This window comes from Salmo trutta, chromosome 29 (assembly GCF_901001165.1).
Source record: "Salmo trutta chromosome 29, fSalTru1.1, whole genome shotgun sequence".
Classification (NCBI taxonomy): Eukaryota; Metazoa; Chordata; class Actinopteri; order Salmoniformes; family Salmonidae; genus Salmo; species Salmo trutta.
The window spans coordinates 20,594,195-20,619,914 of NC_042985.1; the positions used below are offsets into that span (position 1 = coordinate 20,594,195).

At 42.0% G+C, this 25,720-nt stretch overlaps 1 protein-coding gene across 1 annotated transcript in view; it reads right to left on the reverse strand.

The window, feature by feature from the left end:
- LOC115167092 (transcription factor SOX-6) overlaps positions 1 to 24,691 on the reverse strand; it is a gene marked incomplete in the record, with an annotated part of 205,196 nt that extends 180,505 nt beyond the window's left edge. The window contains 2 exon segments of the mRNA XM_029721178.1: positions 22,366 to 22,463; positions 24,119 to 24,691.
- Positions 24,692 to 25,720: the final 1,029 nt, after the last annotated feature.

The following is a 25,720-nucleotide window of genomic DNA, read 5'->3' on the forward strand; positions in this document are numbered from 1 at the left end:
TTTCTAAATATCCCCAGTGCACTATTCCAGCCCTCACTCTTTCTAGTCCAAACATGTTAAAGTAGGGATTTTGCAGAGGTAGTTATTTTGACAATGGAGGCAATCTTTTTGCCATCAGCGTGTTGGTCCCCACCTGGCTGAGACCTGGTTATCTCTACAGACAGAGAGAGGCAGCAGTGGCCCAGCCTGGGCTGGGGACTATGGGAGGGCTGGGTGGGTGGGGGGATAAGGCAATGAGGTGGGCCCATAACAGCAGTCCAGGCTAAACAGCAGGGAGCCTTGGGGAAATGGGGGGTGGAGGGGAGGGAAGGGGGGGTGAGAATTCTGCTGAAATATCTATTAGTGGACTCGGCTCAAGCCATTGTCAGATTCAATATCCAAGTCCTCAAAATCAACCCACTTTCCCCACATCGCCCACCGCGAATGAGAAAAAGCATAGCTGTAGTTTGCAGTGAATGAATGGCCGTCATTACAAAAAGGGGAGGACAAAGCCATGTCTGGGCTAATAGAAGCTGATGCCAGGTCAGCAGGGAGGTTAGCAGGGCTGCAGTTACCTGGCTGTTGGCAGGCTACAACAGGGGGAGGAGAGAGAGAAGAGCAGTTGAGGAGACAGAGCTCTGATGTCCCTATGATAACTTGATTAACAGAAAGCTATAAATTCCCTCTGGCACAGTCCACACTGCACAGGCATGCCAAAGAATATGAGTTCACAAAGACAAGCTTTATTTCCACGCAAAAAAATCCACCATATCATTGAGTTATTTGGTGCTGGAAACGGTCCAATCACAGCCAGACACAGCTGCTTCAGCACACTATTACCTGTCACAGCCTCCCCGCTCTCCCCTTCTTTCTCTTTCTGCCTTGCTCTCTCTTTCTTTCTCTCTTTCTCTCGCTCTCTTTCTGCCTCCCTCCCTCTTTATTTCGGTCTGTTTCTCTCCATCTCTGTGTCTCTCTCTCTTTTGCTCTTTGTCTCTGTCTTTGTCCCCCCCCTGTCTCTCTTTCTCTCTCCTCTCTGCCTCTCTCTCATGTGAACACGACAGGCACAGATTAAAGATGGAGCTGCACCAGGCCTCCTGTCACAACGATCAAAGTAGACCTGCCTGAAACACTCACCATTGTCAATCACACTCAGGTCAGGAGAGGCTGAGAAAGTGACACCACACAATAATGTCTTTATTGTGGAGGGCTGAAACACTGACAGGGCTTTTGACTCTGTCTTATTGAGTGTTTCACTATTACTCTGTGAATAACAGTGGTGCGGTAAAGGGAGAATCAAACATTCTTCCCTGTGTTTGTGAAGAGAGACAGGCAGACCGCTCTGTGATCAAACCGTTCTTTCATATGCCTGCCACACCACAAATACATTACATGTGATTTACTCTGCCTCAAATAACAAGAATAAAAGTCAATTTACAGAGGTGGTTGGATAGAGAAATGACCAGCCACTAGAAAGCTTCAATCCACCGCAGGAGGCATTCATGTCCCCTGTGTTAGTAACAGCCGGGTGTGCAGCCTGTCAATTCTCTTTGATTCACACTCACATATTGTCCACTCAAAGACAAGAATAGTGTAAACTTAGAGGATAGCCGTGTCTTTTGGTTGTTGATTTGTCTACTATTCTCAGCTTCTGGGATGTATTCCCCCACAGTAGCAGAAGGCTTTTCTTTTCTTCCTTCTCTAAAAGAGGATATTCTCTCTCTCTCTCTCCCTCTCTCCCCCCCTTTCTCTCTCTCTCCCCCCTTCCTCTCTCCCTCTCTCCCTCTCTCTCTCCCTCTCGCTCTCCCTCCTTTCTCTCTCACTCTCTCTCTCTCTCTCTCTCACTCTCTCTCTCCCTCTCGCTCTCCCCCCTTTCTCTCTCTCTCTCTCTCTCTCTCTCTCTCTCTCTCCCTCTCTCTCGCTCTCTCTCCCCTCTCTCCCCCCCTTTCTCTCTCTCTCCCCCCTTCCTCTCTCCCTCTCTCTCTCCCTCTCCCTCTCGCTCTCCCCCCTTTCTCTCTCTCTCTCTCTCTCTCTCTCTCTCTCTCTCTCTCTCTCTCCCTCTCTCTCGCTCTCTCTCCCTCTCTCCCCCCCCTTTCTCTCTCTCTCCCCCCCTTCCTCTCTCCCTCTCTCTCTCCCTCTCGCTCTCGCTCTCCCTCCTTTCTCTCTCACTCTCTCTCTCTCTCTCCCTCTCACTCTCCCTCCTTTCTCTCTCACTCTCTCTCTCTCTCTCACTCTCTCTCTCCCTCTCGCTCTCCCCCCCTTTCTCTCTCTCTCTCTCTCTCTCTCTCTCTCTCTCTCTCCCTCTCTCTCTCTCTCTCTCCCTCTCTCTCTCTCCTATTGAGTGGGGGGTTATGAAAACAAGCATAGTTCTCTCTCAGGTAATGTACTTATTTTCCACAGCCCCATCTTCTAGTTTACTGAGTGGTGGTGTTTCTCCCTCTTATCGCCTGGCCCTCGTGGGGCACTTTAGCCCCTCAAATCCTGTTCACCACATACTGGTTTCAGAATCTGTGAAATGAGTGCTGGGGAAGCGTGGCCACAATGTCTGCCTGTGTCGCCACCGGACTCAAATGGGCTTGGTGCTTTTTGTCCAGGGAGATGCATAAATGGAAGTTTTTAACACCTCAAAGAAGGCTGGTCCTTTGTGTGGTCACACTGGAGAGGCCTGTCAGTCTCCTGAGGAAGCAGATACGCTGAGTGCTGCAGGACAAAGGGCCAGAGGCACAGAATCAGCAGGGGCATCACTCGGCTATGGGCACCCGGCAGACACAAACACATACATACATACACACTCTGTCATCATATCAGAGCCTGTCAAACACATATACACACGGATACCATAGAAAGAGTCACTCACACAAACATACAACTTTTGTGAAAGCTAATAAAAACACACATTCAACACACACACAGACAGCTCTCAAAACCATAAAAATGGTACCATACACATTCACACACAATCACATGGACAGATGACTGACACAGTGTGGAATACGCAGAGCTTGTCACACACAAACATGCAGTATGAAGCAAACGCAGGGAAATATACATTGACAAAATGTTGTGGTATATACAAAGATATCCAAGAAAACACCTCAATCAGAAAGAATGATTCTACTGTGTATTAGATACAAACAATTTGAAATGCAGTCTTACTACAAACATATGCATACCCAATCTGAAAATGGACCCTCTCAATACAAATCAAGAATGAACACCAGCACCACAAAACAACAACACAGACCTACTTATTTACTTCAACCTTCGGTTCGAAAATAATTTCCTAATTTCTATGTCAATCTCCCTTATTGTAATTCTCTTTTTTTTGCAAGTACAAACCAGCAGCCAAAGCTACAATCAGTCTTTATGCTTTTTAGATGCCTACAATAAGCATTTAAATGCAAATATCTCAGCCGCACAAAGGAGTTGCAACTTCTGTCAGTAGCAACATAATCAACCTGCAATTGTCTCCTGACTCGGAGCGGTATCCTGTGACCAGGCCTAAGCTGTGAGCATCTGTATTCAAATGACTTCCCTATTTCAGGCAGCATGGCTCAGTGTGGATATTTTCCAACAGTAAAGCACTGAAAGTCAATCACATGGTGAATTAAACCAGAAAGGAAACAATTGATCCAGAAAAGATCAGGTTAGAACAAGGCACATCGGTGGCCACAAATGATTCCTGTTGTTTTGTCCCTCTTCAAACAGAAGCACACAGGCACAGTCTGTGTTGCCATTTCAGTCACACTTTTGCAATGTAGTCATAAATGTTCAGATCTACAATTCAAGCCCATGCATCCTGATAAATATGTCTAGTGGTGAACTTCTTGACCAAGACTGATACAGAAGAAGCAGGTCACAAAGCAAGGCTCTGTTGAACAACAGTATTCTCTGAGATGAAAAGGTTGGAAGGGAAATAAACAGGATTCCCACGGTGTGTCCATAGAGTACATTGGGAATGGTACATTGTGTTCTGAGATACCAGAGCAATATCTAGATGGAGAATAAACAACGGTACAACAATGAACATGTAAGACTGATATTGCCTTCCAAGTAGGTTAGGCTGTAAATCTGAATATGATTGGTGCATATGCTCTGTGCTGGCTCCACTGGCCCCTGTACAGCCATTTGAACAATTAAAATGATAACCTCTGATTTTTGTTTTTATTTACGGTTGCAGGGATCATTTGTCTTCTTTAAAACCAGCAATTAATAGTGGCGTTTGCAAATGCACTAGTCCATTTGGGAGTAGGGAAAATGATCGCTTTCAGAATATTTCTGCATTCTTAATCTTCTAAAGAGGGAAATGATTTACAGGGAGGACACAAATCTCGTGTGACATGGCAGGGACTGCATGGGCTCTCTCTCTCCCCTCACCCTGTAGCTTTGCGAGGCAGCGGTGGGGAGGGGGATGGAGGGTAGCTAAGAGACCAGGGCTCTAGTTGCTCTCCTCCACTCCCCAGCTCTGCTTCCCCCTCACAGGAAAACAGATGTAGTGTTTCAGTCACTGATCACTAGCCTAATTGAGTTTTACACTCTTTTTCTGGACCAAAAAGAGCCTTTGAAATGAGGAGGTTGAATTACCTCTCCAGTCAGGCAATAAATAAGTCAAACAAGGTAAGGGCCTCTTGCCAGCATATTTTAGTGCCAAATTCAATTAGTGTGAAAACAGAAGATGCATGGTTGTTCACTTAACTACTGGATGCATTTCCATTCCCATGATGCTGCCATTGTACACAGCCAATCAGATGGTCCCTGTCAGACAGCTACAGGCCTCAGACAGAGGATGGCTGGAAACATATTGGCCTCCTGGTCATACTGTAATTGAAGTCATTGAGCGATAACACAAGATCACTTGGTTCAGCCAAAGACCATGAGTGTGTGTGTTCACATTATACTCTATGATACACAAATACTTGGATATTGTAATAAACTCTGTAAACAAATATGTTGACGTTGTCATTATAACATGTATAACCATGTTGTAATACAATCACTATTCCCATAACAGGGTGAAAATAATAATTCATAATAATGTCATAGTGTAATTGAAGCTTACTAAAACTTTCAAACTGTACTTTGTCTGTGCAAAGATATACATACTTTTTCCATTATGTAAGTGGTCCTATAGGGCCATTGTGCATTGATTCACAGCACAAGAAAAGGAAACAGGCATGAAGTAAGCCTGTAGCCTGAGCAGGGAGCACAGAAGGTGGCCGGACAATGTACAGAACAAGAGAGAAAGAGAGGGAAACACAGCTCTGTACACTCAAACTGGCTACAATGTGGCCTTTGTGACATCATAATGCTTTCTGCCCGGGAGATTTTTGGAAAATAATCCACATTTTCCTAGTCTGCATATCCAGCAATAACATCTTACATCACAGCTTCTACTATATATCCCATGTAGCCAGGCACATTTTACATTTGTGGAGAGTGAGGGGGGTAAGAAAAACATAGTGAAACAGTTATTATATTCCAATCATGCCCTGGGAGCCCATTACAACATGGCACAGACCATGTTAAAGCTGAGGAGCTGGGCAGCTCAGCTCGCTGTGGAGGGAAGGCTCCAGGCTCAGGGCTAGGAGTCTGCACTATACTGCCAGACTCTCTGTGCTGCCTGCCTGCCAGCCTGTAGCAAATAACTACAGCACACTGACAAATGCTGAGATTGATGCTGGTGGGAACCAAGTCTAAGATAGAGGCTCTCCACCAGCACAGTTCTGCCCTCGGCTTATTGTGAGATTTTCATATTTGTTTGGTGATCGTTTTTGTTTCTTTGTTTGTTAGTTAGCTGCTCTGGCTGCTCTGGTCGTGTCTAGACTTGACAGTTCATGCAGCTTTTGAATTCTGATCATGGAGTTGTGATGATGGAATTCTGAACGTGTCATGCCTCTTCACCTACATTTAAATGGGTCTACCGTGTCCGCATTACCTATTCCCACGGTATATCCAAACGTCAGTATGGATTCTGCAAACGGTGGAACAGGCTAAATCTGATAATAACACAACAATAACTTGATGGCAGTAGCCAACTACTGTAGCTAACTAGCCAGCTAACCTCTGTAACTAGCCAGAAAGCTAGCTAGCGAAGCTAAAGGGATCGCAAAGAGGTTAGCATAACTCTACTCCCCCCCCAAAAACATTCTAAATAAGCTAGCTGGCTAGCATTTATGAAGCCAGCAAACACATTCCTCACAGGCTAGGAATGTATTTCCTCCAACGTTTAATGAAACAAGATGCCTCTAGATCCCAAAACAAGTTTTCTGGAGACTTGTGGGCAGAGTGCTGATGACGTTGCCCACTGCATGCGCTTTCGGTAGCCTGATTGCGTTCAGATTGAGGAGAAATCTGCACAAAATATGTCCCTGACCACCTCCTGAAATGGTTAGCCACATCTGAACACAATCTGACCACCTGTCTTTTCAATGCGACCTTTATATTCTGATAGCAGAAGTCGCATGTAAGTGTCAAATGTAGACAGTCTCTGTACTAGGTTAGGCAGCAGGCCTGCCGTGCTGGTGGGTTAGTAGAGTGTATCAGGAGCTGCTACCAGGGGCCCTGTGTGAGGAGGCTCTCCTCATGTCCCCAGTGCCTGACACAGAGTGGCTCTCCTGATGATAGTAACATGAGGTTAGCATTAACGGCGCTGAAAGCACGACAGGTGGGTCACATGAAAGGTTGCTAATTTTCATTAGCTGGCCAAACACATGGTTCCCATTACTTTCATCCTAGAAAAACTGACAACGCTCCAAACCTAATATAAAGAGGCCTCTGTGACCACTACTGTTCGCCGCACACTATTTGTAAAAAAAAATCTTACATTATATATGAATATACATTTCCAAGCGGAGCGTGCTTTGAGGAGTACATTCAGAGGAAATAGAGATGTAAAAAAATTAAGTGAATGCCTAGACATGCAAAATTGTGTTTTTCAGTGCGGGGAACATGATTGACGTGATGCAAGAGAAACACTTTTGGGGATACATTTTCTGTGGATGTAAAGTGATCCGTTAGCAAGACTATACCCAGAAGTTTTAATAAGAGCAACACACTTTCATCATACTGTTGATTCCATCTCATCATACTGTTGATTCCATCTCATCATACTGTTGATTCCATCTCATCATACTGTTGATTCCATCTCTTCATACTGTTGATTCCATCTCATCATACTGTTGATTCCATCTCATCATACTGTTGATTCCATCTCATCATACTGTTGATTCCATCTCATCATACTGTTGATTCCATCTCATCATAAATGTTGATTCCATCTCTTCATACTGTTCATTCCATCTCATCATACTGTTGATTCCATCTCATCATACAGTTGATTCCATCTCATCATACTGTTGATTCCATCTCATCATACTGTTCATTCCATCTCATCATACTGTTGATTCCATCTTATCATACAGTTGATTCCATCTCATCATACTGTTGATTCCATCTCATCATACTGTTCATTCCATCTCATCATACTGTTGATTCCATCTCATCATACTGTTGATTCCATCTCATCATACTGTTGATTCCATCTCTTCACACTGTTCATTCCATCTCTTCATACTGTTCATTCCATCTCATCATACTGTTGATTCCATCTCATCATACTGTTGATTCCATCTCATCATACTGTTGATTCCATCTCTTCATACTGTTGATTCCATCTATTCATACTGTTGATTCCATCTCATCATACTGTTGATTCCATCTCATCATACTGTTGATTCCATCTCTTCATACTGTTGATTCCATCTCATCATACTGTTGATTCCATCTCATCATACTGTTGATTCCATCTCATCATACTGTTGATTCCATCTCATCATACTGTTGATTCCATCTCATCATACTGTTGATTCCATCTCATCATACTGTTGATTCCATCTCATCATACTGTTGATTCCATCTCATCATACTGTTGATTCCATCTCATCATACCGTTCATTCCATCTCTTCATACTGTTCATTCCATCTCATCATACTGTTCATTCCATCTCATCATACTGTTGATTCCATCTCATCATACTGTTGATTCCATCTCATCATACTGTTGATTCCATCTCTTCATACTGTTGATTCCATCTCATCAGAGGAAAAGGAAGAATAAACATTAGTTCTCCAGATCAATCATATAATACCCCTAACATATAAAAAATGTGGACATGACATGACTTCTGAAAGCTCCCAGTTGGCAAGTATGCACCTAGGGCAGTATCTGTTTAGGCTAAGGGAATTCCACAGCTGTAACATTCCACATTTATTTAAGATTAATATATTTTTCCTGGGAGCGTGTGTGTGTGTGTGAATGTGTGTGAGTGTGTCCCTTTGTGTGTGTGAGTGTGTGAGTATGTGTGTTGTTTGCCACAACAATCCCCTCAAGGTAGTTTGAGCAGGCTGTGACCTAACAGTAAAATGTTGGAAATTGGAAAAATGACTTCTCTTTCTTGAATAGCTGGGAGATAAGGAACCGTTAGCAATAAAGTCAGAGAAGTTTAAGCTTATTATGAATACCTCTCAGAGCGCAAAAGCATGTAATGTTGAAATCAAAGAGAGTAATAGGCAGGTTAGCCAACCGTCATTTTAAGGATGAAGTCAGTTGTGAAATTATAAAATCGTAAGGTTTTGCTGTCCATATCATACCCTCAGAGCACTCCCAGAAATGATTTATAAATGGCGGATATCACGTCTGAAAGTGTTCGAAGTTTGCAGGTTGAAAAGAAAAGAGAAACCGATACTAATCTCCCCATTGAATAAAACTGCTAATAATAAGGCCATTTATCTCTTTGCTTAAACAGTGCATACTTTGAAGTTCACAAGAATGTGTGATTCTTAGCTAGTTCCCCTAGCAGCTCGGAGCAGACCTGGCTTTGCTGCACATTCCTGACGGTTTCATGTTCAATTGGCTGTGAAAGTCCACTGCATTACTCCTGCATGCCGGGCTGATAGCATACCAAAACAAGCTTCAAACCTAGTACCTCCTTTCCTTTTTTTGTAATCACAGGGCAACGCACAAGGCCTGTGAGAGCACTACATCAGCTTTACGGATTCTTCCACAAGGCCTGTAAGAGCACTACATCAGCTTTACGGATTCTTCCACAAGGCCTGTAAGAGCACTACATCAGCTTTACGGATTCTTCCACAAGGCCTGTAAGAGCACTACATCAGCTTTACGGATTCTTCCACAAGGCCTGTAAGAGCACTACATCAGCTTTACGGATTCTTCCACAAGGCCTGTAAGAGCACTACATCAGCTTTACGGATTCTTCCACAAGGCCTGTAAGAGCACTACATCAGCTTTACGGATTCTTCCACAAGGCCTGTGAGAGCACTACATCAGCTTTACGGATTCTTCCACAAGGCCTGTGAGAGCACTACATCAGCTTTACGGATTCTTCCACAAGGCCTGTAAGAGCACTACATCAGCTTTACGGATTCTTCCACGTAGGGAAAGCTAGCGCTCCTTTTGCATACTTTCTAAAAGAGAGCCAGGCAGTAGGAACCAGAACCTGGAAGGTTACCATTACCAGGCACCACCACATATCTGTGCGTGCATTTTCTGCCCAATAGCTAAAGCTGAAAAGCCCCCAGATGAGCTCTGCCGTAAAGATGATATCATAGCATGTGGTTACACAGCAGTCAGCCAGCCAGCCAGGCAGTCAGGTTCCTGCACCAGCCAGCGCTCATTTACCCCCCCACATACACACACACACACACACACACAAACACACACACACACACAGCCGTTATTGCTCGTCTCCGCTCTGAATATTCATCCATTTTCCACATCGTCCTCGACTATCCTAATCACAGTCACTTCCCCTTTAATCACAGGGCTGTAATTAGGCCCTAATAAACCATTTTACCATCCTCTTGGAGCAGCTCTGTGTCACTCACATATCAAACCATGAAATACTATATTAAAGGCTGTCAACCTCAAAGGAAAGCTCCTCGGGCTGCATAGATACAGATACTGGAGGCACACCCTCTTACACTAATTTAAATTATCGAGAGCTCCAACATGTGACGCTGGCTACGCCATGCCTGAAACCGAGCTAGGCCAGGCAAAAGCGATGACTATTCCAGACTAAGGTTTTTCTGGTTTCTTATGATGTCGGGTAATTGTTTAAACCTGAGTGGATATGGCAGAATTACTTTCTCTGCCTGCCAAGAAGAGAAAAAGTGCTCTGTAGCACTTTTCTCCTCTGTTTCGTTTCTCCCTTTCTAATTCAGTCCAACACAGGCTTCAAGGAAAGCCTCAGTGATTCCATGTTCATCTCAGAGAGCCAGCATTGGGGACGATCACTGACCACAAGTTGATCATGATGATGGTTTAATTAGAAGCCTCTCTCTAGGCTGGCCCCAGCCCAAACTCCTCCACCCTGCAGATGGTGACCAATAAATGTAGCTTCGCCGAGGAAGAGGAGGAACATCCCTCCCCTGCTTACCATCAGCCCCACCCCTAACCAAGGACATAAAGCGTTCCTCCACTGTGACATTCAACCACAACCCAGGGTCTGGCGTGGTGTTTGTGTGTGTGTTCCACCAATGCTATTCACATTCAGGCACAAAACTCTCTCCCCGTCTCCCTCTCTAAACTGGTATAGAGCGACCACTCCTGCTTCCATATGAGAAGGGCTTAATGATAGCAGATTTGTTCCAGTGTAATAATGGTGTTTATAAGGTAGCCGCAATTCAATTGACCACTACAAACTTGCTTTCACTGTGAGGAGAGATGTAAATGATTGGTTATTTACAGGAGAAACCCTCCGGCCACTGGAGTTGAGTAAGTTCAACCCTGTCATACTTTCAGTTTGTGTCTCAGTAAAGTCATGCATGTGTTTGTCCTTAACATCAGTAAGCTGGCGGTGGCCCTCCGCAGCCCATCCAGTCTAGTGTGGCTAATCCTCAGCCAGGACACCCCGTCCCCTCGTTTCCCCTCCTCGCCTTCCTCTCCCCTTGTGCAACCTTCTCGTCAGCCACCCTCCCCATCCCTCCCTCCCTCCCCCCCCAGCCCCCTCCCAGAAGTTTCTGCACACTTACTGCCTGGCAGTGTGTGTAACTGTGTGTGTTGTATGTGGGTGTGTAGCATGTAGCTTGTGCCAGAGTGGCTATCCTCTCAGATTGTCAAAGAGGCTCATTGGAAATTCACAGCAGGGTCAAACCACAAGCTTTCTCCATCATTTCAGCAGATTTCTCTTTTTTAAGTCCCATTCCAAAAAAATATTATTAAAGACTATTCTCTTTGCATTTATGCTTCTGGCACGGAGCAGTCTGGGATTTCCTCAGAGTGAGCACTATATCTGTGTGTAAGGACAAGTGCAGTGAAAGCTAACAGAAACATTCGTCACTTCACTCTGTTTCACTGCCTAACTCAATTCTGTTTTTACATTGGTAGTTTGGAGTAAAAATTGCCTCTTTGAGCATGTCCTAAACAAACTGACTGCTCTGAAAGCAAAACTTTGAACTTTTTTCCCATTTAAAATACTTTTGTTTCTAAAGAAAGTAGTGAGTTTTAATTCAATTTCGATTTGTTTTCCACTTGGGTCGAAGCAAAATGTTCATATTTTCCGACATAGTGTTTATACTGTGCTTAATATGTGCTGGCAGAGAGAGAGAGAGAGAGAGAGAGAGAGAAAGAAAGAGAGAGAGAGAGAGAGAGAGAGAGAGAGAGACAGAGAGAGAGAGAGAGAGACAGAGAGAGACAGAGAGAGAGAGACAGAGAGAGACAGAGAGAGAGAGAGAAGAATATGACAGCTCCTGCCCCTGCTATGCCAAATGACTGGTGAGGCAGTAGGACTTTGTCATGTGGAACACATTTCTAGGATTTTTATTTATATACTGTATTGACACAAACTCTCCATTCTAGAGAGGCCCCAAGTAGATAAGCTGTAGCTCTGAGAGAGATGGACTCAGTAGAGGGCTCAACCAATCACAGCTCCCTATACTGATGAGCAACACAAAAACATTTCTAGCACTCAGCTTTAAACTGTGAGTACTCACTCAAGCAGCCAAATACAGTTTTTATACAGCCTACTGCTGAAGAGGAGGGTTGACCAGCATTGTCCTTCTCAAAACAACTCCAGTTCAATCTGCTCCAGTAGCAGGAGACTCAGTTCAGTCCACTTCCACAGTATCAGAGAGGTCTGGGGCGACACAGAGTACATTACCTTAGACAAACACTAACATCATTATCTGCTGAGTACTCACAATGAGGAATGTTCAGACAAGCTGCTCTCAGCCTCCGTCTCTCGTCTCCTCACCACTCCACATCACGAGGGCCTCTCTTTCTCTGTCCCTCTCTTCTCTATCTGCCTCTCTCTCTCTTGCTCCCTCTCCCTCTCTTTCTTTCTGAACATAGGTATGAGTAAATTATACATGATGCAATAACTACATTCTAATTTTCTCAGAGAAGGCAAAAGAGAGAGAGAGCTTGTGGTTGAGTCTGCTGAAGCCATTTTCTCATGACGCACATCGAGGGCAAAGCCCTGTAAAAAAATCCAAGTTGGTGTAAATAATCATGGAAGAAGGAAACAAAAGACCTGGGTTTGTACCAGGGGAGACATTTTGGTTAACTTCATCAGAACGTCAGCCACAAGAGCCACAAGAGCCCCCCCCCCCCCCCCCCCCTTTTGTTACTTTAATTTAATTTTGGCATTATGCATTCCCAGTTTCCACACAAAAAGTGTAAAGAATCTTGACTTTGGCTCAATACATCCCAGCTTTTCCAAATCATTTTCCAGGACGTTTTTAGCCACATTGCCTATTCCATATGTCAGCAACTGATAAGTACTAGACCTTGCCACTAGGTCCAGTTCTATGGGTCTATGTAAATGTTAGCATCTATCCAAAGAAAAATAGATACTGTAAAAGACCTGAGAGATATACCATCCATACTCAGTAAGCTTTTTCCAATGTATTATCTAAGAGATGGAGAACAGAGAAAATGCATGAGCTGATGTCTCAGATTTCTGGGGCCTTATTGATATTGCGTAGAAACTATTGTAAAATACTACTTACGAACGGAATTTAGAATGTTGGTACACATTGAAAAAGAGTGATTTATCAAACAATCCTACGAGCGTGATACGCAAACCGGTAGGAGATAACCATTGATAAATACCAATCGTTTTTAGCCTCAGTGCTCGTGCACGACCTTGGCCATAATTAACCATATATCATCCCTTTAAAACCTGTGGGGAATATATAACGCCGTACAATTAAAAACAACGGCGCAACCAAAAAAAGCTACGAAAAAAAGAACTTTTCAGAGACTTAATAGAGGTGTCTAAATATTTTATTTGGCTCGCTCAGTTGTGGCTTGACCAGTAAAAATAAAAACATAGCTACAAAGAGAGGACCATTAGGAAAATTCAAGTTGCTTTAGCGATGGCAAATATACTTTAAATGAGTAGGCAACTCACTAATAAGCAATCCATCCTCAACAGCTCCCTCCTGTAGCTATGTAGGCCAACATTGCTGTTCTACAGAATGAACGAGTCGTGCGTTCCACCTGGCCACGACATTCAGCAGCATTTTTTGCGCATTACATAACCTATCACCTGCACATTAATAGTGGAAACCTTTTCTGTTCAGATAGATTAACTCGTTTTGGGATGGTGTTTTAATGGCGTTGTGGGTGCCGTCTATTGCTCCGTTCGTATTTGTGAACCCATTGATGGCAAAGAAACCCCCTCTTGAAATAGTGTATGGAAATTGTATGTTAAAGTTCGTTTTGCTGATGATTGCATCCAAAACATTGGCTCATCGAGGGATGTGAGATGCCGATCGGCGAACTCCCGCTGAAAAGTGCCCATTGCTAAACACCAGAGGGTTGATAGCACTTTGATGTGCACCGGAATGGCAAGCGTTTGCCTTTCTAAAGTAGGCCTTAAATCCTTGCAAAGATCCTATACGATTGGTTTTGGGAAACGATATCTACACTTTCAGCAAAAACTGTCCTACCTGTCTCTAAAAACATGCTCTCCGCAAAATGAAGCGTGTGCCAAATCTTCCAACAGAGCAAGATCAGCCATCTCTAATTTGATTTCCCATTATCTGAGTCTTTAATAGTATTTCAACAATGGTTTCACTTTCACACGTGCCTCTAATTTAACAAATTACTGTACTTTATATGGATTATAATGTAAAACATGGACTGATGTGGTCAAATGATATATGGCCTGTCAAGATACATTTGAAGTCAGAAGTTTACATACACTTAGGTTGTAGTCATTAAAACTCATTTTTCAACCACTCCACACATTTCTTGTTAACAAACTATAGTTTTGGCAAGTCGGTAAGGACATCTACTTTGTGCATGACACAAGTCATTTTTCCAATAATTGTTTACAGACAGATTATTTCACAAAAATTCACAGTATCACAATTCCAGTGGGTCAGACATTTACATACCATGCCTTTAAACAGCTTAGAAAATTCCAGAAAATGATGTCATGGCTTTAGAAGCTTCTGATAGGCTAACTAACATAATTTGAGTCAATTGGAGGTGTACCTGTGGATGTATTTCAAGGCCTTCATTCAAACTCAGTGCCTCTTTTCTTGACATCATGGGGAAATCAAAAGAAATCAGCCAAGACCTCAGAAAAAAATGTTTAGACCTCCACAAGTCTGGTTCATAATTGGGAGCAATTTCCAAATGCCTGAAGGTCCCATGTTCATCTGTACAAACAATAGTACACAAGTATAAACACCATGGGACCACGCAGCCGTCATACCGCTTAGGAAGGAAGGGCCTTGTGAAGATGCTGGAGAAAACAGGTACAAAAGTATCTATATCCACAGTAAAACGAGTCCTATATCAACAAACCCAAAAGGCCGCTCATCAAGGAAGAAGCCACTGCTCCAAAACCGCCATAAAAAAACCAGACTACGGTTTGCAACTGTACATGGGGACAAATATTGTACTTTTTGAGAAATGTCCTCTTGTCTGATGAAACAAAAATAGAACTGTTTGGCCATAATAACCATCGTTATGTTTGGAGGAAAAAGGGGGAGGCTTGCAAGTCGAAGAACACCATCCCAACCGTGAAGCACGGGGGTGGCAGCATCATGTTGTGGGGGTGCTTTGCTGCAGGAGGGACTGGTGCACTTCACAAAATAGGTGGCATCATGAGAAAGGAAAATAATATGGATATATTGAAGCAACATCTCAAGACATCAGTCAGGAAGTTAAAGCTTGGTCGCAAATGGGTCTTCCAAATGGACAATGACCCCAAGCATACTTCCAAAGTTGTTGCAAAATGTCTTAAGGACAACAAAGTCAAGGTATTGGAGTGGCCATCACAAAGCCCTGACCTCAATCCCATAAAAAATGTGTGGGTAGAACTGAAAAAGTGTGTGCGAGCAAGTTGGCCTACAAACCTGACTCAGTTACACTAGCTCTGTCAGGAGTAATGGGCCAAAATTCACCCAACTTATTGTGGGAAGCTTGTGGAAGGCTACCCGAAACGTTTGACCCAAGTTAAACAATTTAAAGGCAATGCTACCAAATACTAATTGAGTGTATGTAAACTTCTGACCCACTGGGAATGTGATGAAAGAAAAAAAACGGAAATAAATCATTCTCTCTACTATTATTCTGACATTTCACATTCTTAAAATAAAGTGGTGATCCTAACTGACCTAAGACAGGGAATTTTTATTTGGATTAAATGTCAGTAATTGTGAAAAACTGAGTTTAAATGTATTTGGCTAAGGTGTATGTAAACTTCCGACTCCAACTGTATGTTGCATGAATTCACAATGGAAATACAATTAAATCTAAAAATGATTTAATTATTACTCTCACATTTTCAAAAATGTTCAACATATATTTCTCCCATTCTACGCTTGGTAAGCAGTTCCCTTATTCCACCACTATGCACCTTGCGTACGCATGATCATGGCAGTTTCTACATTTACGTACACTCTCAATCAAAAGTTCCTTTTGAAAAATCCCACACTTTGCGTGGAAATGATCCTACGCATGGTTTAGGCACAGATTTGTGCCTATGCATGATTGATAAATGAGGCCCCAGGACTTTATTTTGCATTTACGCAATTCTTCAGTGACACAGTGACACGTGGAGGGGCAAGCTGTTTAATATGGGCTGATACTCCACACAGTCTTCCCCATCAAGCTGCTGTGTGGTGAAGTCAAAGCTCGGGTGTTGCCTTGTAAATCAAGGTGCCAAATCATATCTGATCAATTAGTGACCTCGTCTCATTACTCTGCACAGTAAACTTTGTGATCTATCATTTGGTGACAGTTTTGCAATGTATAAAGATGTGGATGGCAGTGGAGGCCCCTAAAAACAAATAGAGCCCCAGTATTGTACAGCATCAGTGGTGCTGAGCGTCATGTGTCAACTAAACTGCTCCCAGCATGCTTTACTCCGGAGCAGAGAGCAGGGAGCAGCGCAGCACAGACACAATCGTGGAGCATATTTTACATCTCATATCTGATGGAACTGGCAGATATCAGGCTAGCTGTCAGCCTCCAGGAACTGGCTAATGTCTAACCTGCGAAAACAGAAAAGCACCGTGCTAACCCAAGCTTCACTGTGGAAAACACACAGGCAGATGCAAGAGGACACTAAATCATAAATTATCTTTTGGAACCAAAGAGCCTGAATTATCAAAGATGAAATACGACACGTGTGGCTCTCCATAAAGCATGGTTACCTTACTGTATATGCTCTAATGTTAAAGGGATACTTTGGGATGCAGTCAATGAGGCCCTTTATCTATTTCCCCAGAGTCAGATGAACTTGAAGACACCATTTTTATGTCTCTGTCCAGTATGAAGGAAGTTAGAAGTAGTTTGTTGAGTCAGTGCTAACTAGTGTTGACTAGAAGCCTATGGGTGTCAGCTAGCATGCTACCTCTAACTTCCTTCATACTGGACACAGAGACATAAAAATGCCAAAATCCTGAAGAATCCCTTTAAGTTGTACAGGACGCTCCAATCTCAGCTCATTACAAACCTATGAACAAATTCTTATTTTCAATGACGGCCTAGGAACAGTGGGTTAACTGCCTTGTTCAGGGGCAGAATGACAGATGTTTACCTTGTCAGCTCAGGGATTCAATCTTGCAACCTTTCGGTTACAAGTACAATGCTCTAACCACTAGGCTACCTGCCGCCCCATATTTCAAGAGGAAAGGGAATTTCCTATTTCACATTTCCAAGTAAGACTATTCATGGGGCTTACATCATTCCCAGTAAGTTTATCCAGTCGGGTTTTCCTAATTACTAGTGTCACCAATCCTCCTTGTAAATGCTAATATCAATGGACAAAATGCATCCTGAATGTGATACATTCTAATTAGAACAGGGTGACGGGTAAACAAAGTTTTCTTCCTGGTACCTCACTCTCACCCAGAGAGCTGCCCATGTTGGTTTCCAGTTTGATATTTCCATAGTGTCCTTTTGTACTAAGTCCTTGGCAGCGGCCAGCCCAAGGGAAGGCCTGATCCAAACACAATGAGGGGATCACAAGGAAAGGGTTGTTCTGAGGCCTTTGTGTTCGAGCAGCATAGAGGCCCACATCGCAGTAATCTCTCTTCCCTCGTTCTCTCACAAGACCCAACCTCAGATCTTCTCCAATTCAGGAAGGACAGGGACCACAATACACTGTCGAACAAACCAACAAGGAACTGTTGACCCCGGCCCCGTTTGGAGAAATCTGCAACAAGGTCACTAACTAATAACAAGTTATGTAAATCATTGAACACAAGAGTGGGATTTCATGGCCTTTCCACAATAAAAGTTATGAATAAATACTGCTAATGAATACAGTGCATATAGAATATGAAATATCACTGGCAACGTCAACGGTTGACATAACAATAACGTACACTAAATCATGTCTATTCTGAGGGCTAAAATAAAACAGGCAGCCACACCGAGAGGCTAGATAAAGAAAACTAAACTCTCCACAACAGGAGCGTGGACTGACATTCACATTTGTACAAAATGATAGGTGTATTGAGAGAAGCATGCAGGAGTCGACCGCTTGCACACTGCTCGGGAAAGACGACAACACTCAGCTGCTTCAGTGTACTGTGCTAACTGCGTGCCGAGCAAGGGCTCCAAAACCACTGCATTTTAATTACAGGCAGCACTGTGGGCCTCTTTGATATGGAAATAGAGCCAGCCATCTTCACACATGGACTGTGCAAATCTTCATGTGACTCATAGAAACAATGAGCTGTACTAATTCTTCCAGCTGACAGTGCTACTGATTACCGTCCCCTACAGAAACAGCCCTGTGTCAAAAACACACGGCCACCAAGGCCCCTCCAATTAATTCTACATATTAATGTGTGATATTTAAAAAGAGAGAATTCAATAGAGGCTATTTACCATAGCCGGCACTGTTGCATTTTGAAGTCTAACTTAATTATGCACAACTATGCTTTGGATTAAAAGAAATTGTCCAATTATTTTGCAGTCCAAACGTGAAACATATTCAGTGGGTGAGTGAATGAAACAGTTCAAATTGTACCCCTTTGGTGAGTTATGAAATGATATTGTTCATGTGAAGCGATACAATTGCTCAAAATGTACATTGGTTTAGCTTTATTTATACCCGTGTAAAATACTAATGCTCATTTTTAAATCAGAATGTTCAAACCCAGTTCCCTACCAAACACTCATAGCTAATGTGATACTAGAGGTCTGGTTGGATCTATAGGGAAATCTCTATCTCTCTGTGGTACTGTACCTTGGTCTTCAACATGTAATGGGATACAGGTGCTGATGGTTTTCAGTTTAAAGAAAAGGATGCACTCAACCTATTTAATTTAATGTAATTGCATGTAGTTCATGTAATCTCACAGCAGAAGTCATCTGGACCCAAGGTTACTAAGAAAACAGTGAAAACCTTTATAAAGAAACAAACAATTTAGCTTGGACTGCAGCTAAAATACAAACAACTGCAGTGACATGTCCCGATGTGCAGTACATTCAGAATCCTTATTCTAATCTAAAGCAAGACTGCAATTTGGGAGTGTAGTTAAACCCCAGATAAGTATACCGTAGCCTAGCTAATTTTCACTTAAAATTCTGAAAAAAATCTTAAGTCTGATGACAACTAAGTATGAGGACTTACGCATCTCACCAAGACCATGTGTCTAATCATTAATCTACAGTATCCATCTTCAAGACTTGAAAATCATCTGTGTCTGTACAGTTAGATAGCTAGCCTCTGGATGCCCCCATTGTCTGATGCTGATGTCTCACTGGAACCATTGATTTCATCAATATTTCAAGACTCACCCATCACCCATGAGTGGTGAGAATGGTTTGTACTGAGAGGAGTACATTTTCTCTGGGAACAAAACCATTACATTCAGAGATGGAGCCTGGACCCTCTCCAGACTGTCAACGTTGGAAATGAAAAGGTCCTTGAGATGTGTTCAGCTCAAGCCAGAAAGGGCATAAAAAGATGGGAGGATTCTTTGAAAGTCATTTTAGGCACGTTTCATTTACATTGCAAGTCTTCACTTCATTTATTAAAACTGCATTCACAGTTTGCATAATGAGAATTAAAAATTTTGTGCATTAATGTGCTGTAAAGAGTATATTTTTTTAATTGTGTCATACACGAAGATCATAATGGTGCCAGATCTGAAGGTGCCAAAGACCTTCAATAATGCATGTTGAGAACTTGAAGCAGAAAAATCAGAGGACTACAAAAGAAAGACTCCTGTAATGAACATGTTGCCATCGGTTTTGATCATTGTTGAAATATTCTGCTTCAAATTAGCTAACACTTATAAAGACAGATGTCACAACATGCGCTGCCACATTTATTATCCCCAGAAATCCTCTCCCTTCTGCTGCCACACGCCCTACCTTTACCAGGCCTGCTGTTGTTTACCTGCTTCTCTCATCTTGTTTATCATTAGGCCTCGGCTGCCACTCCGCTCCCCCTCAGACATGGAGAGAAGAGGAGCTATAAGTGTTTGGTAGGGAACTGGGTTTGAACATTCTGATTTAAAAATGAGCATTAGTATTTTACACGGGTATAAATAAAGCTAAACCAATGTACATTTTGAGCAATTGTATCGCTTCACATGAACAATATCATTTCATAACTCACCAAAGGGGTACTAGTCCCCCTCTCCTCTCCTCTCCTCTCCTCTCCTCTCCTCTCCTCTCCTCTCCTCTCCTCTCCTCTCCTCTCCTCTCCTCTCCTCTCCCCTCCCCTCCCCTCCCCTCCTCTCCTCTCCTCTCCTCTCCCCTCCCCTCCCCTCCTCTCCTCTCCTCTCCTCTCCCCTCCCCTCCTCTCCTCTCCTCTCCTCAACTCAACTCAACTAGCCCCTGTGTTCTTTCCCTGCCAGCCTGCATCCAAGGAGCAACATCTCTCTCATTATTCATACTGTAACTACGGTAACTATTACTATCACACTGACTGATTCAAAATCTCAATTGAAAAAACAAAAAGTTAAAAAAGGAAAGACTTAAGTGAAGATTGAATCTGTCATGGATGACCTGATCCAGTGACCCCTCAGACAGACTATCACAAGCCAAGCACAGCACAGTGTCTGGGGTACAACAAGAAGGAAACGACGTGCCCGTTCACACACACACGCACACACACGCAAACGCACTCGTATCAACTCGTATCATTTGTATCAGTTAACCTCATTAAGCTAGAATCATTTGGCCCAACTTAAATATCCAATATAGCTCAACTTATCAAATTCATAAAGTTGCTGTAAAGTACTCTACATAATGTAGGCTATTTATAAAGGCAAGTTGTTACATCAAATGTTATTGATCTTGGAATGTTGTTCATGCTATTAGAGCAATAGCAATATGCAGGTCATAATATCATTTTGAGGGCAAGGAGTTCAGTTTGGCAAGGGAATTAGCTACGGATAAACCAAGGCCATACAATTAAACCAATTCCATTAACTTTACCTCATGGTTCTAGGATGCAGAACTCTGTCTTAAGCATAATCACTAATGAAACCAGATGAAGCCTTTACTGCAAGGGCTAAAATAATACACAACAGTACACTTTCAATACATTTTTCTTATTCTTATTTTCTTATTTCAGTCTTCATTGTCAATTAATATTTCAAACTGCTGAAGCACAGAAACATCCCATCCATATCCACTGTGTCCTATAATAGTTGTCTCTGAGGCTGTTATGGAGTGGCACTGAATTAACAGATCAGACTCAGTAAAAGCAACCATTGATGCAAAATGCACATACCAAAAACATACAAGAAAGACATGTAAATGTTTTCAAATCATTATAAAATATTTTCAAATGACCAAACCCATTAGTCATCAATGTCAAATACTGTGTATACGTACATAGGCCTACATACATTCAACATTCTGTACATACGGTACATGCATAAATGCGTGCACACACACACACACACACACACACACACACACATTCTCACAGACAAACACACACACACACACACACACACACACACACACACACACACATAGTAAATAGAGTGATGAACTAAAGCATTATGTGGTAAGAGTAGTAATGTATTCCACAGTAGATAAGATACCCCTTTGAGACAACAGTCCAAGGACCAGCTCACATCATGTAATTGAAAGGGAACCATTCAAAGTTAATTTAATGCTCCAGTTTTAAATTGACACAGCACTGTAATGCCTGGTCTTCACCCTGCCTCCTTAGAGAGTACATCAACATTCAATTAAACACACATGGTAGGCTACTGACCTTACACCAGCCTTCCCAGCTTCGTGAAGCTAATTGCTGTGCATGATATACAAAGCACAAAATAATTTACAAAATATATATTACAACATACTCTTTAAACTAACAATAGCCTGGTATGGAATAAAACAGATCCCCTTCTGCATGCTGTCTTGCTGAGATCTAAAACCACATCATTTCCATAGACTCAATAACTAAAATCAAGCATTGTATTTGTATTGTACTCACACATATTTTTTAAAATATAATAACTATTGTGGTCAAGTGTATTATAAACTCACATTGCAGGTCTAGATTGCGCTGTCAATAATTACAATATTTCTGCACTGTCTAATCAAAAGCAATAAGTTTAACCCTCAGGAAAACAATACATTCAAAAAACGTAAACGTACGTAACAGTATTAGGCTACTAAATAGGACAACATTTGTTCTAATAATAAAAAATAATCTTATTGTTTTGCTCATAATTCGCGGTCGTTTAATGACAGAAAATGAGTTTCCAATTGCAAAGTTCGTCTCGCAATATGCAACTCTATTGATCTGGGATTGAATGGGGATCTATTTAAACCAGAGAGCCACCGTGAAAGAGCGCCGAGCACAGGCTGTGAAGCATGCGGTTTCGGTATGTCAAATTGCACTTCGAAATCTCTGAACTTACTGGCACCATATGCGTCAGGGAGTCGATATCTTTATGCCGGATCCAGTTCGGAAATGTTTTTCTCTCTCGCAAAACCACAAGTCCACGTGCAGATAGTCCTGAAAATCAAACAGTAGGAAATATATGAAATGTTACAATAGGTGAGATTTCAAACCATAAATCTGAATCAAAATGCCAAATACGCACCAAAATGGCTAATAAAACATTTACATCAAAATCATCGTATTAAAAGTGAAACAAATAATCCAACATTATGGATAATATAAGCCTAATCAATATAACCTTTGATTTCAATAACAGCTTTGTGTACAAGACAATCAATGTGCAACACATAGAACAAGAGGTCAAATTCAAATATTATCTGTAGTCTACGCCTATGTATAAAAACGTAGGTACGTTTAAATGATAAAAATCGGATTACATCTACCATGTTATTCATATTATATTGTAATGTTCCTTTCATCAATTTTATTGCCGTGTGGAGCGACTGTGGCCTACGTTTCTTTTAGAGTATTTAGAGTGCGTAAAAAATAAACAAAGATGGGCAGAAACGGAGAGAAAAGGGACCTGGCAATCGCGGAGTCATTTTTTATTTCCCTGATAAAATACGAGTTGAAACAGCCGTGCAGTGAACCATCAACAGAACTCCTTTGCTCCTCACTAATTTGTTACTGGCAGTGTTAAACTGTCCGTCAGAGGAAAAACTATCTCATATTGAGCAGCCAGACAGTGCCGAGTGTCCCTGTATAGCAATCAGGACAATGTGCTGAATTGGCAGTCTAATTATAAATGTGCCATTTAGACTTCCATTGGGCTCCGGTGCCACCTGACCTTATGAGGGAACTTGCACTCTCAACTAACAGCAACTGTTCAAAAGAAAATACCATTACGAGATCAACTTCACCCGAACAGAGGAACAAGCCGGACGATTGTTCTTCACCCATGCAGCCTCTCACTTAAGACATGATTGTATTATTACACCGGGTTATGACGGACTGGACACTATTTGGAAGGCAAATAGGAGAAAAGCTAAGCTGCCTATAATGAAGGTTTCAGATTTCGAATACTGGGTGGGCACAACAATCCTATTGTATTTATTTCTAATGTTAAGAAAAAAATATTCCCCGGTAGCAATAGGTCTAGACTACATTAGGCTACATTAGGCTACATTAGGCTACATTAGGCTATAGCGTCCATATTTGCAGTGACAGAGAAAACCTCTGTATTCCTCCTCTCATACTTTAAGAACTAAGCTATCCATTGTCTGCTTTCTCTGTTTTCTATTCAATTGTTATCACTGCTTGTGCATAAGTTAGAAAAAAAGCTTTATCTGAGACTGCGAATGTCTCATTTTGGGAAACACCTTGTAAATGATGAGCTATCTTCACACAACAGACAAGTTCACACGAACTGCGTTGCATTTGTCCTCCCACTACCTTGGTATACAATCGTGTTTTTGGGAAAATCTCAAGCACCTTCAAAAGCCATGTGTGATATTAAAATAGCAAAATATCTGATTATAGCCTATTATGCGGTAAAGGTTATTGTTTAAAAAAACATCTAAATTAAAAATGAGGGAAACTATATCCAATCTATAACACTTAGAAACAAATAAAATGTAAATATTTTGAATATTTAGCATACAATTAAATCTGTGCATTCAATTATCTGCACTGTATCTATAGCCAGATTCACACCTGTCCATAAAGACAATAGTGCAAAAGAAACAAAATAATTACACCAGATGACTTACGTTAGTCCCTAAAACCGTCCGAGAGCAGCGCTTTGTAGGCTTGTAGGGGAAGCCTTGTCCAGGTATATCGTCTCTAAATGGAATAGCCTTTCGGGGAGTAGTTGGATTTAATTTATGGCTTATGCATTCTTTTAAGGTCAATTTGCCTGACCTCCAGTTAAAGTTAAGGCAGAGTGAATTCCCAACCTCCTACAACATAGGAAACAATTACGAATATACATGTTTTACACTGAATTATAATTCCGTTCGAACGATGAATATAGATTACTTAGAGTTTGGAAACAAGACAACTAAATAAACCATATGCTCAAGTTCGAAGAAACTTGTAAATCTCGCAACCAGAAATACCAGGGAGAAAGGACGGGAATGGAAGGGGACCTAGAGCAATGCGCACGTCATTGTCAATGAATAGTACCGCTCTGTGGACAAAAGTGAAATTGCCTTCCAGTCCCACAGGAGAAAGTTATTGAGCATCCGGATACCAACACCATTGCAAAACACATTTAAATTGATGATAATTTTTAAGAGTTTAATTTCACGACAAGACTTTGCGGATGCGTAACCAACAATTAAATAAAAAGATTTGCGCGTAATTCATACAGCATACTCCTAGCCTACCTCGCTGTATGTAGGTTAAATCAGTAACCTAACTGCTAATCCAAGTGAAATATAGAGCTGTTGATATCAATATCTCGAGATGAACGATTGAATGTAACTTATAAGTTACACAAGTATCCTGTGTCGGTAAATAAAACAGGGCATCACTGTTACAGTAGCTATCCAAACCTTTCCAGAGAACGCTTGCGCTTGTCTTTTTCACGCACTCTGCTTTTGCGCTTACCACGGCTCTCGCGATTGAGAAACAATAAATAAGAATGTTATCATATTCCCCTTACAAAAAACGCCCTACAAATAAATCTTTTCACCCCATGAAAACCTGAACAAAGAAGCGTGAGAGAGAGAAAACAGTTTAACACCCCTATTGACATCGAAAGAGGCGAACTCTGTTACGTACCAACAAAAACAGGCAAAATAACGCAGTTTACATGAAAACACGATACAACATGTTAAAACTAAGCACGTTTTTACCTTGAGATCAGCGGAGATAAGAGAGATGCAGGTCCTGACGGTATCGTATCCCGAGTCGTGTGTTTCGCGTTATATTACGTTAAAACATAACGATTACTATCTGTAGAGAAAAGGAAAGACAACTAAAGTCTGCTGTGGTTCCCACTGGCTATATGAGGGGATCCCGTTCTTTTTATGAAGTTTAATTGTCAAAACTGCAAGGAGCTTTTGTTGTTATCTATCCTCTTTATCTCCCTCTCTCTCAGAGACAAGAGAAGACGATGCAGAGCTGTCAATCTTGGCAATCAATGTGAGCGGCCATGTCGCAAGTATTCAAAGCATTTCCCGTCGTGCAACATCAGAAAGTGAGTGGCCAGGGCATTGATCTGAGGAAGGCAAAGAGGCAGGACTCCCCCTCCCAGCCCAGACAAGACAAGAGATGCGAAAGAGAGAGAGAGAGAGAGAGAGAGCGAGAGAGAGAGTTTAGTGAGTGATTAGACAGAGGGAGATTTTGCTCTTGATTTGATTAAATAC